Here is a 15120-nt window from a genome sequence, read left to right as displayed (position 1 = left end):
GTGTGTGTGTGTGTGTGTGTGTGTGTGTGTGTGTGTGTGTGTGTGTAGGACATGAAGGCTAAAAGCAGAGTAGGAGAGAGTAAAAACAGGAGGGCAAGAAAAGAAGAAAAGGTTCTGGAATATATGTTCCACAAAAGCAGATGAAAGACTATTTGCTGGGAGGAAGGAGACTAGTAAGGGAAGTTGCACACCATGGGTAACAGGAGGGTGACTCAGAACATACTGGGACATACGTGTATGAAAATTCCATAATGAATAGGATCAGCTGTATAGTAATCAAATAAAATAAAGTACAATAGAGGCCAAGAAACAAAAGCAGACGTGTTCCGTATTAGGCCACTAGGTCATGTTTGCTGCTACAGGCTTATTGAAAACAATAAGTGTTTTTCTTTTACACCAACTTATACTGTTTGGACCTGAAAGACTCAAATAACTGTGCTCCATTTCCTAGCATCCAATATTGTGGGGCAGCTAGGTGCTGTTGTGTGGTGAATACTTCATTAAAAGAGCTGCCCTCTTACCCCTGGGTGTTTTCAACAGTTCTTTCTTTTATCTTGAGATTCTATAGCCTTACAAGATCTTGATAAGTGAGGTATTGTTCCATTTACTGAGAAAACTGTCATATTCAGCTCTGGAAGTTATTTTTTGTTTTTGCACTGTAATTACGTTTTCCTTTGAGATATATATATATATATATATATATATATATATATATATATATATAATTTCTGCAAACTGCAACTCAATTGATCACTCTATATGATTCCCATTAAAATGATATTTAACTTCATGGATTTATCATTCATGGATTTTATTTTTTTCTGACTCAATGTGTTTCACACTTCTTTATGGGAAGTTTTATTAAACTTACCTTTTACATAGCCATTGTTCTTTTAAAAATTATTTTATTTTATTTTTATTAATTACAGTTTATTCACTTTGTATCCCAGCTGTAGCCCTCTTCCTCATCCCCTATCAATTCCGCTCTCCCTTCCTCTTCTTCTCCTATGCCCCTCCCCCAGCCAAATAATTGGGGAGGTCCTCTTCCCATTCCATCTTACTCTCTTCTATCAGGTCTCATTAATACTGGCTTCTTTGTCTTACTCTGTGGACTGGTAAGTCTTCTCCCCCTTCAGGTGGAGGTGATCAAAGAGCCAGCCCATGAGTTCATGTCAGAGATGCTCTTTATTCCTGTTATTGGGGAACTCTCTTGGACACTGAGGTGCCATGGGCTACTTCTGTGCAGAGGTTCTAAGTTATTTTCATGCATGGTCCTTGTATGATGTAGCAGTCTCATAAATGACCTCTGTGCCCAGGTATTTTGGTTCTGTTGCTTTCCTTGTGGAGCTCCTGTTGCCTCCAGATCTTTCTATCTCCCACTTCTTTCATAATTCCCTGCACTCTGCAAAAAGTTTGGCTCTGAATCTCAGCATTTGTTCTGATACCCTGCTGGGTAGAATCTTTCAGAGTCATTTGTGATAGGAGCCTGTACCGTTCCCTGTTTTCTCCCTCTTCTGATGTTCATCTCATTTGCCTTTCTGAATGAAGATTGAGCATCTTACCATGGTCCTCCTTCTTGATTAGCTTCTTTAGATGTACAGATTTTAGTATGATTATCCTAAATTATATGTCTAATACCCACTTATATGTGAGTATATACCATGTGTGTCTTTCTGTTTCTGGGATGCCTCACTCAGGATGATCTTTTCAATATCCCACCATTTGCCTGAAATTTTCATGATTTCTTTGTTTTTAATTGCTGAGTAGTATTTCATTGTGTAAATGTACCACAATTTATGTATCCATTCCTCAACTGAGGGACATCTAGGGTGTTTCCAGCTTCTGGCTATTACAAATAAAGCTGCTAAGAACATGGATGAGCAAGAACATGTTGTATACTTGGGCATCTTTTGGATCTATGCCTAGGAGTGATATAGCTGGATCTTGAGGTAGCATTATTCCTAATTGTCTGAGAAGGTGGCAGATTGATTTCCAAAGTGGTTGTACAAGTTTACATTCCCACCAGCAATGGAATAAGGTTCCTCTTTCTCCACATCATCTCCAGCATGTTGTCACTTGAATCTTAGCCATTCTAATGGATATAAGGTGAAATCTCATGGTCATTTTGATTTGCATTCTCCTGATGGCTAAGGATGTTGAACATTTCTTTAAGTGTTTCTTTGCCTTTCGATGTTCCTCTATTGAGAATTCTTTGTTTAGCTCTGTACCCCATTTTTAATTGGATTACTTGATTTCTTGTTGTTTAACTTCTTAAGTTTTTTTTATATATTCTGGCTATTACCCCTCATCAGATATAGGGTTGATGAAGATCCTTTCCCAATCTGTAGGCTGACAGTGTCCTTTGATTTACAGAAGCTTTTCAGTTTCATGTGGTCCCAGTTATTGATTGTTGATCTTAGAGTCTGTGCTGTTGGTGTTCTGTTCAGGAAGTTGTCTCCTGTGCCAATGAGTTCAAGGTTCTTCCTCACTTTTTCTTCTAACAGATTTAGTGTGTCTGGTTTTATATTGAGGTCTTTGATCCACTTGGATTTTAGTTTTGTGCCTTTTTCTACATGTAGACATCCAGTTGGAACAACACCATTTGTTGAAGATGCTTTCTTTTTTTCCATTGTAGGGTTTTGGCAGCTTTGTCAAAAATCAGGTGTCCATAACTGTGGGATTTTTTTTCTGGGTTTTTTATTTTATTCCATTGACCCATCATTCTGTTTCTATGCCAGTACCGTGCAGTTTTTATTACTGTTGCTCTATAGTACAGCTTGAGATCAGGAATGGAGATACCTCCAGAAGATCTTTTATTGTAGAATATTGTTTTAGCGATTCTGAGTTTCTTGTTATTCCATATGAAGTTGAGAATTTTTCTTTCAAGGTCTGTAAAGAATTGTGTTGGTAATTTGATGGAAATTGCATTGAATCTATAGATTGCTTTTTATTATGTTAATTCTGCCAAGCCATGAGGATGGGAGATCTTTCCATCTTCTGATATCTTCTATTTCTTTTTTTAGAGACTGAAAGTTTTTTTTTTCATACAAGTCTTTGACTTGCTTGGTTAGAGTTACACCAAGGTACTTTATGTCCTGTGTATAGCCAGCATTCTTAACTGCTGAACCATCTCCCCATCCCCTTAATTTTAAATAAAATCTAATTGTATCATTTCCCCTTTCCTTTTCCTCCTTCCACATCTCCCATTTTTCATCTTTCCAACCCCTCCCAAGTGTCTTTCACTCCTCCAATTAATGGTGTCCTTTTCCTTTGATTATTATTATTGGTGTGTGTATGTACATATATACATACATACAAACATATACATGTGTAACATGCATATGTACACACTTGTATATATAGCTGAGTTTATTTGGTGTGCTCATAAGATATCAGATAAATGGAAATGGAGGCAGTGTTACAGGAAGGTCACTCAGACACTGTGTAAAGTCAATTGAAAGTCTTTGTTCCAACTGTCGGGGACTACACCCAAGTGTTCAGGGACTTGAATATTGCTCTCAGTATCTAGAATGCAGGGATTTTAAAGGGAGATGTGATGTCCTGGCATCCTATTAGGCAGCTGCAGCAGGTAGTGAGGCTTCACAGAATAAGCCCTTAGAATCAAGCAGTTTTAACAGAAGTTATGTACCTCCTGACCTTTGATTCCTAGAATAAAGTTCAGTATTTTTCACGGGATTCTCCATCAAGAAGATTAGAAACCTGGAATGGCAAGAATTCAAGATGGAGAAACCTCTGCATTGCCTTGCCCCATGGCAGGCAGAAAACTTTGTGAAAGCCAGAAGACTAGAGAAGCCTAGTATAGGGGATGGTGTCTCCTAAAAAGGACAATGAATCTACATACATGAGACCTCAATAATATACCTAAGGAAAACCTGAACAAGGACAAAATCAATGAGCATACTAACTAGGAAAGGGTAAACCTCAAGGGACCCCATCCCTGGGCAAAGAGTTGAGGGTAGCTATGACTGTAAATAGAGTTTGACTTCTTCCTTTCCAATTTTTATCTCCTTAATCTCCTATAGTTATCTTATTGCTCTAGCTAGAATTTCAAGTACTATACTGGATAGATATGAAGAGTGTGATCAGCTTTTTGTTGTTCCTAACTTTAGTGAAATTGCTTTGATTTTTTTCCATTTAATTTGATGTTGGCTATATGCTTGCTGTAAATTTCCTTTATTATATTTAGGTATGTTTCTGTTATCTCTGATCTCTCCAAGACTTTTCTCATGAAAGAGTGTTGAATTTTGTCAAAGACTTTTTCAGCATCCAATGAGAGGATAAAGGGAGTTTTTCTATTGGTTTGTTTATACAGTAGATTTCATTGACAAATTCACTTATGTAGAATTCTCTGCATCTCTGGGATGAAGCTTATTTGATCATGGTGGATGACATTTTAGATGTTTTGTTTTGTTTTGGTTTGGTTTGGTTTTAGTTTGTGAGTATTTTATTGAGTAATTTTGTATAAAATTTCACTAGAGAAATTAGTCTGGAGTTCTCTTTCCTTGTTGAAATTTTTTATTAAATTTTATTTTTTTATATTAACACAGGTTATTTACTTTGTATCCCAGCCATAGCCCTCTCCCTAACTCCCTCCCATTCCCACCCTCGCTCCCTCTTGTTGAATTTTTATGTGGTTTGAGTATCAAGGTGACTTTGGCCCCATAAGTTGAATTTGGCAGTGTTCCTTCTGTTTATATTTTGTGGGATAATTTGAGGACTATTGACATTAGATATTCTTTGAATGTCTGGTAGAAGAGTGCTCTGACACCTTACCCTGGGCTTTTTGGGTTGGGAGATTTTAATGACTACTTTTATATCTTTAGAAGTTATAGGTCTATTTAATTTGTTTATCTCATCTTGACTTCTCTTTGTTAAGTAGTATCTAATGAGAAAATTATCCATGTCTTAGATTTTTCCAATTTTGTGGAATATAGGCTTTTAAAATATGACATAATGAGTCTTTAGATTTCCTGTGTATATATTGTTATGTCTTACATTTTGTTTCTGATTTTGTTAATTTGGATATTCTTTTTCTGTCTTTTAGTTTGGTTTAAGGTTTGACTGTCTTGTTGAATTTCTCACAGAATCAACTCTTTGTTTTATTAATTCTTTGTATTGTTCACTTTGTTTCTATGTCATTAATTTCAGCCCTCATTTTGAATATTTTCCTTCATCTCTTCCTCTTGGGTGCTCTCCTTTTTTTTTTTCCTAGAGCTTTCATATCTGTTTAGTTGCAAGTATAAGCTCTCTCTCCAGGTTTTGAATGTAGGCTCTTAGTTAGTTATATAAACTTTCCTCTTAGCACTGCTTTGATTGTGTGCTATAAATTTCGTTGTTTGCCTTTCATTTTCAGTGAATCCTAGGAAGTATTTAAATTCTTTCTTTATTTCTGCCTTGACCTAGTAGTCATTCAATTGAAAGTTGTTCACTTTTCATGCATTTGTAGGCGTTCTGTTGTTGTTGAAATCCAGCTTTAATCCATGGTAGGATATAGGGGATTATTTCTTTTCTTTTTTTTTTTTTTTTTTTTAATTTGTTGAGATTTGCTTTGTGACAGAGTATACAGGCAATTTTGGAAGAAATTCCGTGAGGTGTTAAGAAAAAAAGTATATTCTTTTGTGTTTGGGTGAAATGTTCTATAGATGTTTCAGGTCCATTTGATTCATAACGTCTGTTAGCTCAATTATTTCTCTGTTTAGATTTTCTCTGGATGACCTGCCTTTTGTTGAGAGTCTGGTATTAAAATCTCCCACTATGACTATATGAGTTTTGAGTGTGATTTAAGCTTTGGTAATGTTTTGTTGTTGTTTTTAATGTGGATGCCATTCCTCTTGGGGCATAGATGTTCAGAATTGAGAAGTTATCTTGGTGGATTTTTCATTTGATGAATGTGATGTTTGTTTTCCTATTACTTTTGATTAAGTTTGGTTGGAAATCTATTTTGTTAGATAATAGAGTAGCTACACAATCTTCCTTCTTAGAATTTTTGTTTGGAAAATCTTTTTCCAACACTTTACTCTGAGATCATATCTATCCTTGATTTTGAGATGTGTTTTTTTCTATGCAGTAGAATGATGAATCTTGTTTTTGCATCCATTCTGTTAGCCTGTGTCTTTTTAATGAGGAATTACAACCAATGACAATGAGAGCTACCAATGACCAATGACTCTTTATTCCTGTCATTTTGTTGTTATTGTTGTTGTTGATGGTAATGTGTGTGTGTGTTTGTGTTGTGTGTGTGTGTGTTTCCCTTCTTTTGTTTGTGCTGGTGTGAGGATATTTGTTTTCTCTGTTTTTCTGGGTTAATGGCTATTGTTAGCCTCCTTGGGGTGGAGTTTTCCTTCTAGAACTTTCCATTGGGCTGAATTTGTGGTAGATATTGTTTAAATTTGACTTTGTCATAGATATATTGTTTTTTTTCCATCTATGGTGACTGAAAGTTTTGCTGCAACTAACTTTTGCTGGCATTTTCATCTCTTAGAGTCTTCAAGAGATCTTTCCAGGCCCTTCTGGATTTTAGAAACTCCAGTGTGAAGCTGGGTCTTTCAAGGCATTTTAATCTTTTTGGTAAAATCATAGGCATGCCACTGCAAAATCACAGTTGAGTGTTGTCAGAATGTTTGTGATAGTGGCTTCATGCTCCTCCTCAGCTGCTTTCTTGTCACTAATCACCACCCTTAGAGTACAGTTTTCTAGCATTCTGTATCACCTTTCAGCTTGCCTTTCCTTCTAAATAGAGCACAGTTTGCATTGATAAGCACAGAAGAGCACTCTGTCTTTTAATGATGTTCATAGGCTGAGTAGAACTTTGGAGAAAAATAAAAGGGCGTTTAGGAAACTTCTTTAGCTCCAAACATGACATGAAACTACTTCTAAGCAGTGTGCACACACTGAACACTTTGCGGGCAAATAAGCTGTAATCTTTCTCTCTCTCTTTTTCCCTTCCTCTATCTCTCCCTTCCTCCCTTCCTTCCTTCTATCCTTCCTTCCTTCCCCCCTCTTTTTTTTCTCTCTCACCATGCAAAGCAGACATAGCAGTTTTCTTGTCTCCTTAAATCTCCATGTTGTAGAATTGAATAGTAGACTGCAAATTAATCTGTAGCCCATGGAAGAGAAACTGAGAAATTAATTTATAATCCTCTATTCTTTAGATTATCTATATGACCCTTCATATAGATGTGTTCAAATGTGTAATGCAAGCTTAGGGGATGAGGGAACATCAAAGCAAATCAGACAAAAAAGAAAACATTGTTATGAAGTAATACTATACTGAGTTATAAGATTTACAAGGCATAAGCACATTGAGAATAATAGGTTTTTTATATCAATTTTATTTCAGATTTGTCACCTGAGATTCACCAGTAAAAATAAAAGCAATAATATCTGAAGTTATTTTAATCTTTTAATTAGTTGTGAATGTAAGTTATATTATGTGAAAAACAGAAAACACTGCATTCTGCCCTTTTTTAAGAATAGCTCTCAGTATGACTATAAATAAATTTATAAATAACACTTATTGATCTTTAGGGTTAATGTTTTGGTTTATGATATCCATCAAACTATTTTATATAGAGTCTTGAAGAAAACTGATATAAATCTTTTGCACTATTCTTCACTCCATGCACAGCATTAATATGTATGTGAGTTAAAACTTCCTTGTGTTCAATGAAAACTGCCATTGACCACTAAGATTTGTGGAAAACCTAAGTAAATATATTGAATACACCTTGATCATATAACCTTGATTGATATCTGATTGGCAAGTGGTAGAAACTGATAGGAAGGAGATTCATTGTCATTTTACTTTCCTGTACTTGTTACCAACTGAAGGGGAAGTCAAGCTTCATTGTTTTTCAGTTCTCAGCACTTAGAATCAACAGGCACATTTTATGATTTCTTTTTTTTAATTGCTGAGTAGTATTTCATTGTATAGATGTACCAAAATTTCTGTATCCATTCCTCAATTGAGGGGTATCTGGGTTGTTTCCAGGTTCTGGCTATTACGAATAAAGCTGCTAAGAACATGGTTGAATATGTCCTTGTTGTATACTTTAGCATCATTTGGATACATGCCTAAAAGTGGTATAGCTGGATCTTGAGGAAGCACTATTCCTAATTGTCTGAGAAAGTGCCACATTGATTTCCAAAGTGGTTGTACAATTTTTCATTCCCACCTGCAATGGAGGAGGGTTCCCCTTTCTCCACAACCTCTCCAGCATGTGTTGTCACTTGAGATTTGATCTTAGGCGTTCTGATGGGTGTAAGGTGAAATCTCAGGGTCCTTTTGATTTGCATCTCCCTGATGGCTAAAGACATTGAGCATTTTAAGTGTTTTTCTGCTATTTTACATTCCTCTACAGAGAATTCTGTGTTTATCTCTGTACCCTATTTTTTAAATTGGATTCCAGGCAAATGGTGGGATCTAGAAAAGATCATACTGAGTGGGGTATCCCAGAAACAGAAAGACACACACGGTATATACTCACTTATAAGTGCATACTAGACCTAAAAGATAGGATAAACACACCAAACTCTGTACACCCAAAGAAGCTAAACAAGAAGGACCCGGAATAAGATGATCGATCCTCACTTAGAAAGACAAATGAGATGGACATTGGAAGTAAGAGAAAACAAGAAAGAGGACAGGAGCCTACCATAGATGGCCTCTGAAAGACTCTCCAAAGCAGTGTATCAAAGCAGATGCTGAGTCTCATAACCAAACTTTGGGCAGAGCGAAGGGAATCATATGAAAGAAGGGCGAGTTAGTAAGACCTGGAGAGGACAGAAGCCCCACAATGACCAAATATATTTGGGCATAGGGGTCTTTTCTGAGACGGATTCTCCAACCAAGGATGATACATGGATATAACTAAGAACCCCTGCTCAGAAGTAGCCCATGGCAGCTCAGTATCCAAGTGGATTCCCTGGTAAGTGGAACAGGGACTGTCTCTGACATAAACTCAGTGGCTGGCTTTTTTACCTCCCTTCCATCCCGAGGGAGGAGCAGCCTTGCTAGGCCACAGAAGAGAACATTACAGCCAGTCTTAATGAGACCTGATAAGCTAGGGTCAGATGGAAGTGGAGGAGGACCTCCCTTATCAGTGGACTTAAAGAGGGGAAAGGAGGAGATGAGGGAGGGAGCATGGGATTGGGAGGGAAAGAGGGAGGAGGCTACAGCTGGGACTACCCATTCCATTTGACCTTAGCTTATCAGTTCTCATCAGGACTGGCTGCATTGTCCTCCTCTGTGGCCTGGCAAGGCTGCTTCCTCAGAGGGAGATGGTCAAAGAGCCAGCCACTCAGTTCATGTCAGAGACAGTCCCTGTTCACCTACAGAGCCCTATAATTTTTTTTTTTTTGAGGATAGACGTCTTACAATGCATAATTGTTCCAAAATGCAGCTTAGATATTTAAAGTTTACTATCTTTGTGTGCATGCCCTGTATTTTCTTTGAAACCATCAGCATTGAAACTGTGTAATCACTGTGTCCATCACTCACAAAAAGGTTCATCTCTATGGCCCTTTGTAACCATAACCAGTCTCTGACCTGCCTAGACTATGCTATCTTGAACTAAGCTCTAGCTTCATAAGTAGAATTTACTATAAACAAAACCATTCACCATGTGGAACTGAGCATAGTTATATAAGAGACATTCTCCGTTGTACATTAAGAATTTATTTCTCCATATGGCTGAAATTCCATTTCTTAGATATACCATCTTTTTACATTACTATCTTTATATGATTAATGTTTGAGTTGTTCCCAGTTTGCTAGCAACAGCTGTAAATGTCTTTATGTTGTCATGGCTAGCCTTTCCTCTTAGGTAAACATGTAAAAAAGCTGAACCAGATGACTCATGCATAGTTAATGTTTTAAGAAATTCCTGAATACTTTTCAAAACTGTCAGACTATTTCAAATTGCCACTTGAATTATTACTGCACATGAAGAATCTACAAGCTATGTTTTACTGGATGAAACTGGCTTGCCATTTTCCTCTATATTTCTTGTGAGTTAGAAATGCGTTTCATACATTTTATTAATTAGGAAAAATTCAACAAAAATAATCAACTTTATGGTATCTTCATAATGGCAATCATTATAAATTTTATTTCCATATAGCCACATTAACTCATATTATTTGTAATCATGGTTGAATGGTTGCATCTAAGACCACATGGGCTTCAAATGTCATCCCAGTGGCTACCTAGTTATTATATTGTAATTTAAAGTGTCTTTCTCTAATGGCTAGTATTGATCATACATATTTTTTCTTATTCAAGAGTAAATTCATCATTGTGGCCATTTTGTACTTGATATTTTGTGTTGTTTTGACTCTTCTTGAACTGTTAGAATCTTTTACATATTCAAGGTATGCATTTATTTTAACCTGAGGCTTGTAGTTCTTGGAAAAATCTCATTTTCACCCATGTTTGGCAAGTATTTGCTAACTGACCCATAACTCTATGATGATGTGTGATGGTTTGAAAGAGAAATGTCCAATATATTTTCAGGCATTTGAATACTTGTCTCAGGTGATGCTGTTTGGAAGATTTAGAAAGTATTATCCTGCTGCCCATTCTGCTCTGTTGATAATTTTAACTGTGAAGAAAAAGAAATCATAAATAAGGAAGTGTGTGTGTGTGTGTGTGTGTGTGTGTGTATGTGTGTGTGAAAGAAAAAGAGAGACAGAGAAAGTGCCATAGATTTTTCTGTTTAATAATGCCTCATTTATACAATATTTTTACATTTTCATATAAATCTCAAAATCAAGACGATTTCCAAGAATTTGGATTGAATTAATTGCTTCTGTAGATTCATCTGGAGAGAAATGATAACAATACCAAAGTACCTTACAACCAGTGAGTATGCTGCATCAGCTCAATTTTCACTGTGTAAGACTAGACAATATTCCATCAAATTTATAATTAAGGGAGCTAGAGAGATGGCTCGGTGAGTCCAGCACTCAAAAGGCAACTAAAAACCGTCTGTGACTTCACATCCAGGAGACTGGTTGCTCACTTACTGCCTCTGTGGAAATCCACACGTGGTACACAGACATAAATGTAGGTAAGACATCTATATACATAAAAATAAAAATACATAAATAAAAATTAAAAATACAGTCAATATTTTCCAATTGATTTCAATAAAATTGAAATCAATTTTATTATTAATGTACATTAGTTATATAAATTAATTATTTTCCTTGAAGCTTTTTATACATACATATAATATACATTGGCTATATTTTGTTGTTGATATAAATAATAGTTGATTTACAAATTAAAATTTCTTTTGTTAATTAACCATCTAAGAAACACGCAATTAGATATTAGATATTGATTTTGAGTTCTGTCAGCCTGCTAAACTCAGTTGTCAGATCTATTTACTGATTTCTTGATATCATACATATAAGAAGATGTGTAGTTTGTGAACAAAGCCAGGTTTACGATTTCATGAAATCATATTAAGGTGTTTATGCTTTTCCTTGCTCTGCTCTGCTCATTACAATATCCACTACAATATCAAGTACAGGGAGTTAGTATAGGATGATTTATATGTCTTCTACCTGGTCTTCGTTGAACTTCAGAGTTTATAGTATTATCAGTTTTGGGAAAATTGCAGCCATTACTGTTTTGAACATATTTTACTAACCTTTATGTCACCATTTTCTCTTTTTGAGACTTAGTTTCACATTCAGTAGTTTGCTTTACCTGTTTCCCAATTCATTAATGCTTTGTTCATTAATTTTTCACCATTTTTGTTTCATTTTATACTCTGATTTAATGATTATTAATATTAAATAATTTGTTTCTTCAAGTCTAATTCTCTGTCATCCTAGTCACTGCAATTTTTGTTTTAAGAAGCATAAATTAGGTATCTTATGTATGTATGTATGCATATATGTATATTTATAAGTATGTGTATTATGTATTGTGTCTGCTTGTCCTGTTCACTCTTTGCTGTTTTTCTGAGCATTTGAAATGCAACCTTAAAATACTTCCATACAAATTAAATTGTATCAGTTATTTTTATCTGTTATTCTGGTCTTTAAAGTAAATTTAGAAGTAAATCCAACTTACTTTTTACATGTATAGTCTCTCTCTCGCTCGTGTGTGTGTGTGTGTGTATGTGTGTGTGTTGTGTGTGTGTTTGTGTGTGATGTAGAGTTACCCAGGATTTTACACATTACAGACAAGTGCTGTATCACAGAGCCAGTCTGTCTAGAAAGTTTCAATTGAACGCCATATACTGTGGTTGTCATTTGTTGTTGCTGCTGTTTGTTTTACTTTGTTCCAGTAGTTTGGGATATTATTTTAAACCCATCGGGGTTTTGTTACAATATATAATTCAGTTACTTGAAACAATTTTCTTCCTTTTAATGCTTTCTTTCATTCTCCTTTTATCACAAAATAGGCATATCTTTAAGATTACTAGTATATATTATTGAGATATCACCATCTTGAGACCTCTGTCCAATCGTCTATGTATTAGAGTTCTTTTCACCTACCATGTGTAAAAGAAACTTTGGCAAACCCCTGATGTTTTTTTGGTGATTCCTGCCCCAGCACTGCTAGCTTCCTCAAAAGCTTGTTGTGATGGTACTCAGATGACATCTTCCTATGAGACCTACAGAATCCAGACTACTGTCTCTCTGCTACCACAGCTCCAAACAGCTCTCTGCTATCTGATGCAGTGCTCTGTGAATTCTAGCAGAATTTAAAGTTGGCATTCTTTAAGATATAAGAATCTGAGTTTTCCTCCACCAACTGAAAAGTACAGCCTTGTTTCTTACCTTGTCATTGTAATATGAAAATTACCTTCAACCACAAAACCCAGTCGGTGAGAGGGCTGACTTTAGATCCCTTCCCTTAGAGACCACTCTCCTGCTGGCCTCTTCCAATTTAATGAGAACTACTGTTTCCTACTGTTTGCCTTTTTCTTATGTCAAAGACATCAAGGAGTCTCTACAGGGAATAATCAGTAGAAATAAACCACAGCTACTTGACATTTTGCCTGCAACATGTCCTGTGTTTAAATCCAACTTGTTTGAAACTTCTCTGAGCATACCATCTCTTTGACAGGGTCTCTTCTGAAAGAATATGTAAGCTTTATTACTGGGAAGGCACACATTTCTACAACAGACAGATCTGAACAGGACTTTCCATCAGGTGCAGTTCACCAGAGCCATGTGCTTTCAGATGATAGCTAAGAAGCTGCAGAACATAGTCCTATCCTGTAACTCTTTAACTTGGCCCCCTATCATGCCTTTTTTTTTTTTGGAAAGCAGATTGGCTCCAAGCTTTATTACTGAGAATGATTTGGTAGGGTACAAGAGATTGCTGTGGAAGCTGTCAGGAATACAGGGCTCTCCACTTGTCCAGAGGACCATGACTAGGGATAGATTTGACTGCATATCCATCAGGAATGAGCTGCTTCTCAGCAACCATGTCTTCAAATCATCTGCATTAAACTTGGGGAGGTCCCACTTCTTTGAGATGTGTACCTTCTGGCAGCCAGGAAACATGAGCTTGGCTCTATGCAGAGCCTCAATCACTACTCCTTATTCTGAAGTTTGGTGCGGATGGGCATGATGACCTGAACCTTAGCCACCATTGTACCCTGGGGCTTCCCAAACACACCAGGCATACCTGTCTGGAGCCTGTCAGCCCCAGCACATGACAACATCTTGTTGATTCGGTTGAAATGGAAATGGTGGAGCCTCACACGAATATAAAAGCCATCCTTGCCACATTCTTTACCATGTGTTTGTTGGCACAAATACAAGCAGCCTCCAGTGCTTCAGAACAGGATTTTCCATGTGCATCTGACACCATGTGGCCACAAACTGGAAATTCATCAACTTTTGCTTTCTTCCTCCCCAAGTCAAAGATGCGAATCTTAGTTAGCATTAGGGGCACCCTGGCAGAAGCGAGAATTTGGGTACTGCTTGTCCTTACGATACTGGTAACACCGGGCGGGGCCGCGGAGCATGATGACAGTAGGAACGTCAGTAGCGCTCCGGAGGAAAAGAACCTCTCATGTCTTTGATTTGAGAGTTGATAATATTGTACATAAACACCAGAGGCTTCATCACTAGATTGGAGACTCATATTCCTTATAGTTTCAATATTTATATTTCATTTGCATTCATGGGCCTTCAACTGGGTGTTAAGTGGTAGAAAAGAAATAGGATTTTTATCTTGGCCTGTCAATCACAGAAAAAAAGAAAAGAAAAGAAAGCTGAGGTCCCTTGATATGCTTCATATCCTTGGTTTTTATATCTTTTCCTTGTAAAATTGCTAGCAAAGAGCTTTTATTTCTACATTCTTTTTTAGGGTTTTGGCTGTTTGCTCATTTGAAAGAAAAGCCTAGTCTGCCTCAGAATTTCTTGAGTCTGTTTCATTTCCAGAACACCATCCATTCATAATGTTGTCAACACAGAGCACAAGTGGCCACCCTGGTCCATGCCCTAGACTTTCTTATAATTATGTAACTGCCCCAAAAGCTTATATTACTTTTGCCTTTACCAAAAATAGACTGAGTTTCTAGAGGAAAACAATAAAACATATATTTCTACTACTTATATGACATGGAGAGCTGAAAGTTTTGACAGAAGACCAAACAAACAAAAGCTGGAAACAATGGCTTTGTCTTTAAGAGGAAGTGCTTACAAATATTTAAGAAACAGATTATTGAACTTTAAAAAGGTTTTCAAGAAAATTCATTTTTTAGATTCATGTGACACCACCTATCTTTAAGTTATATGACCTTACCTGTCCTTGGGAGATAATATATTACTTCACAAAGAAAATTACAAAATTCTAGATTTCTATTCACAGGCAGGAAAATTCTGAGTAATCAGAAACTTGCTCCATTTGTCATTCTTTTGTGATTAGATTTATGGGTTTTTTTAATTTTTTATTTTTAGATTAATTACAGTTTATTCACTTTGCATACTAGCTGTAGCCCTCTCCCTTATTCCCTCCCAAACCCACCCTCCCTTCCTCATCTTCTCCAATGCCCCTTCCAAAGTCCACTGATAGGGGAGGTCCTCCTCCCCTTCCATCTGACCCTAGTCTATCAGGTCTCATCA

The 15120-nt window shown here is 36.5% G+C and overlaps 1 pseudogene; it reads right to left on the bottom strand.

Annotated features, from left to right (window-relative positions):
* Positions 1-13378: 13378 nt before the first annotated feature.
* Positions 13379-14018, bottom strand: LOC129683939 (60S ribosomal protein L10-like; annotated as a pseudogene).
* Positions 14019-15120: the final 1102 nt, after the last annotated feature.

Source organism: Psammomys obesus, unplaced genomic scaffold (assembly GCF_907164565.1).
Source record: "Psammomys obesus unplaced genomic scaffold, mPsaObe1.curated_primary_1811, whole genome shotgun sequence".
NCBI lineage: Eukaryota > Metazoa > Chordata > Mammalia > Rodentia > Muridae > Psammomys > Psammomys obesus.
Note: the sequence above shows the minus strand (reverse complement) of the source record. Positions and strands in the feature narration are given on the sequence as shown.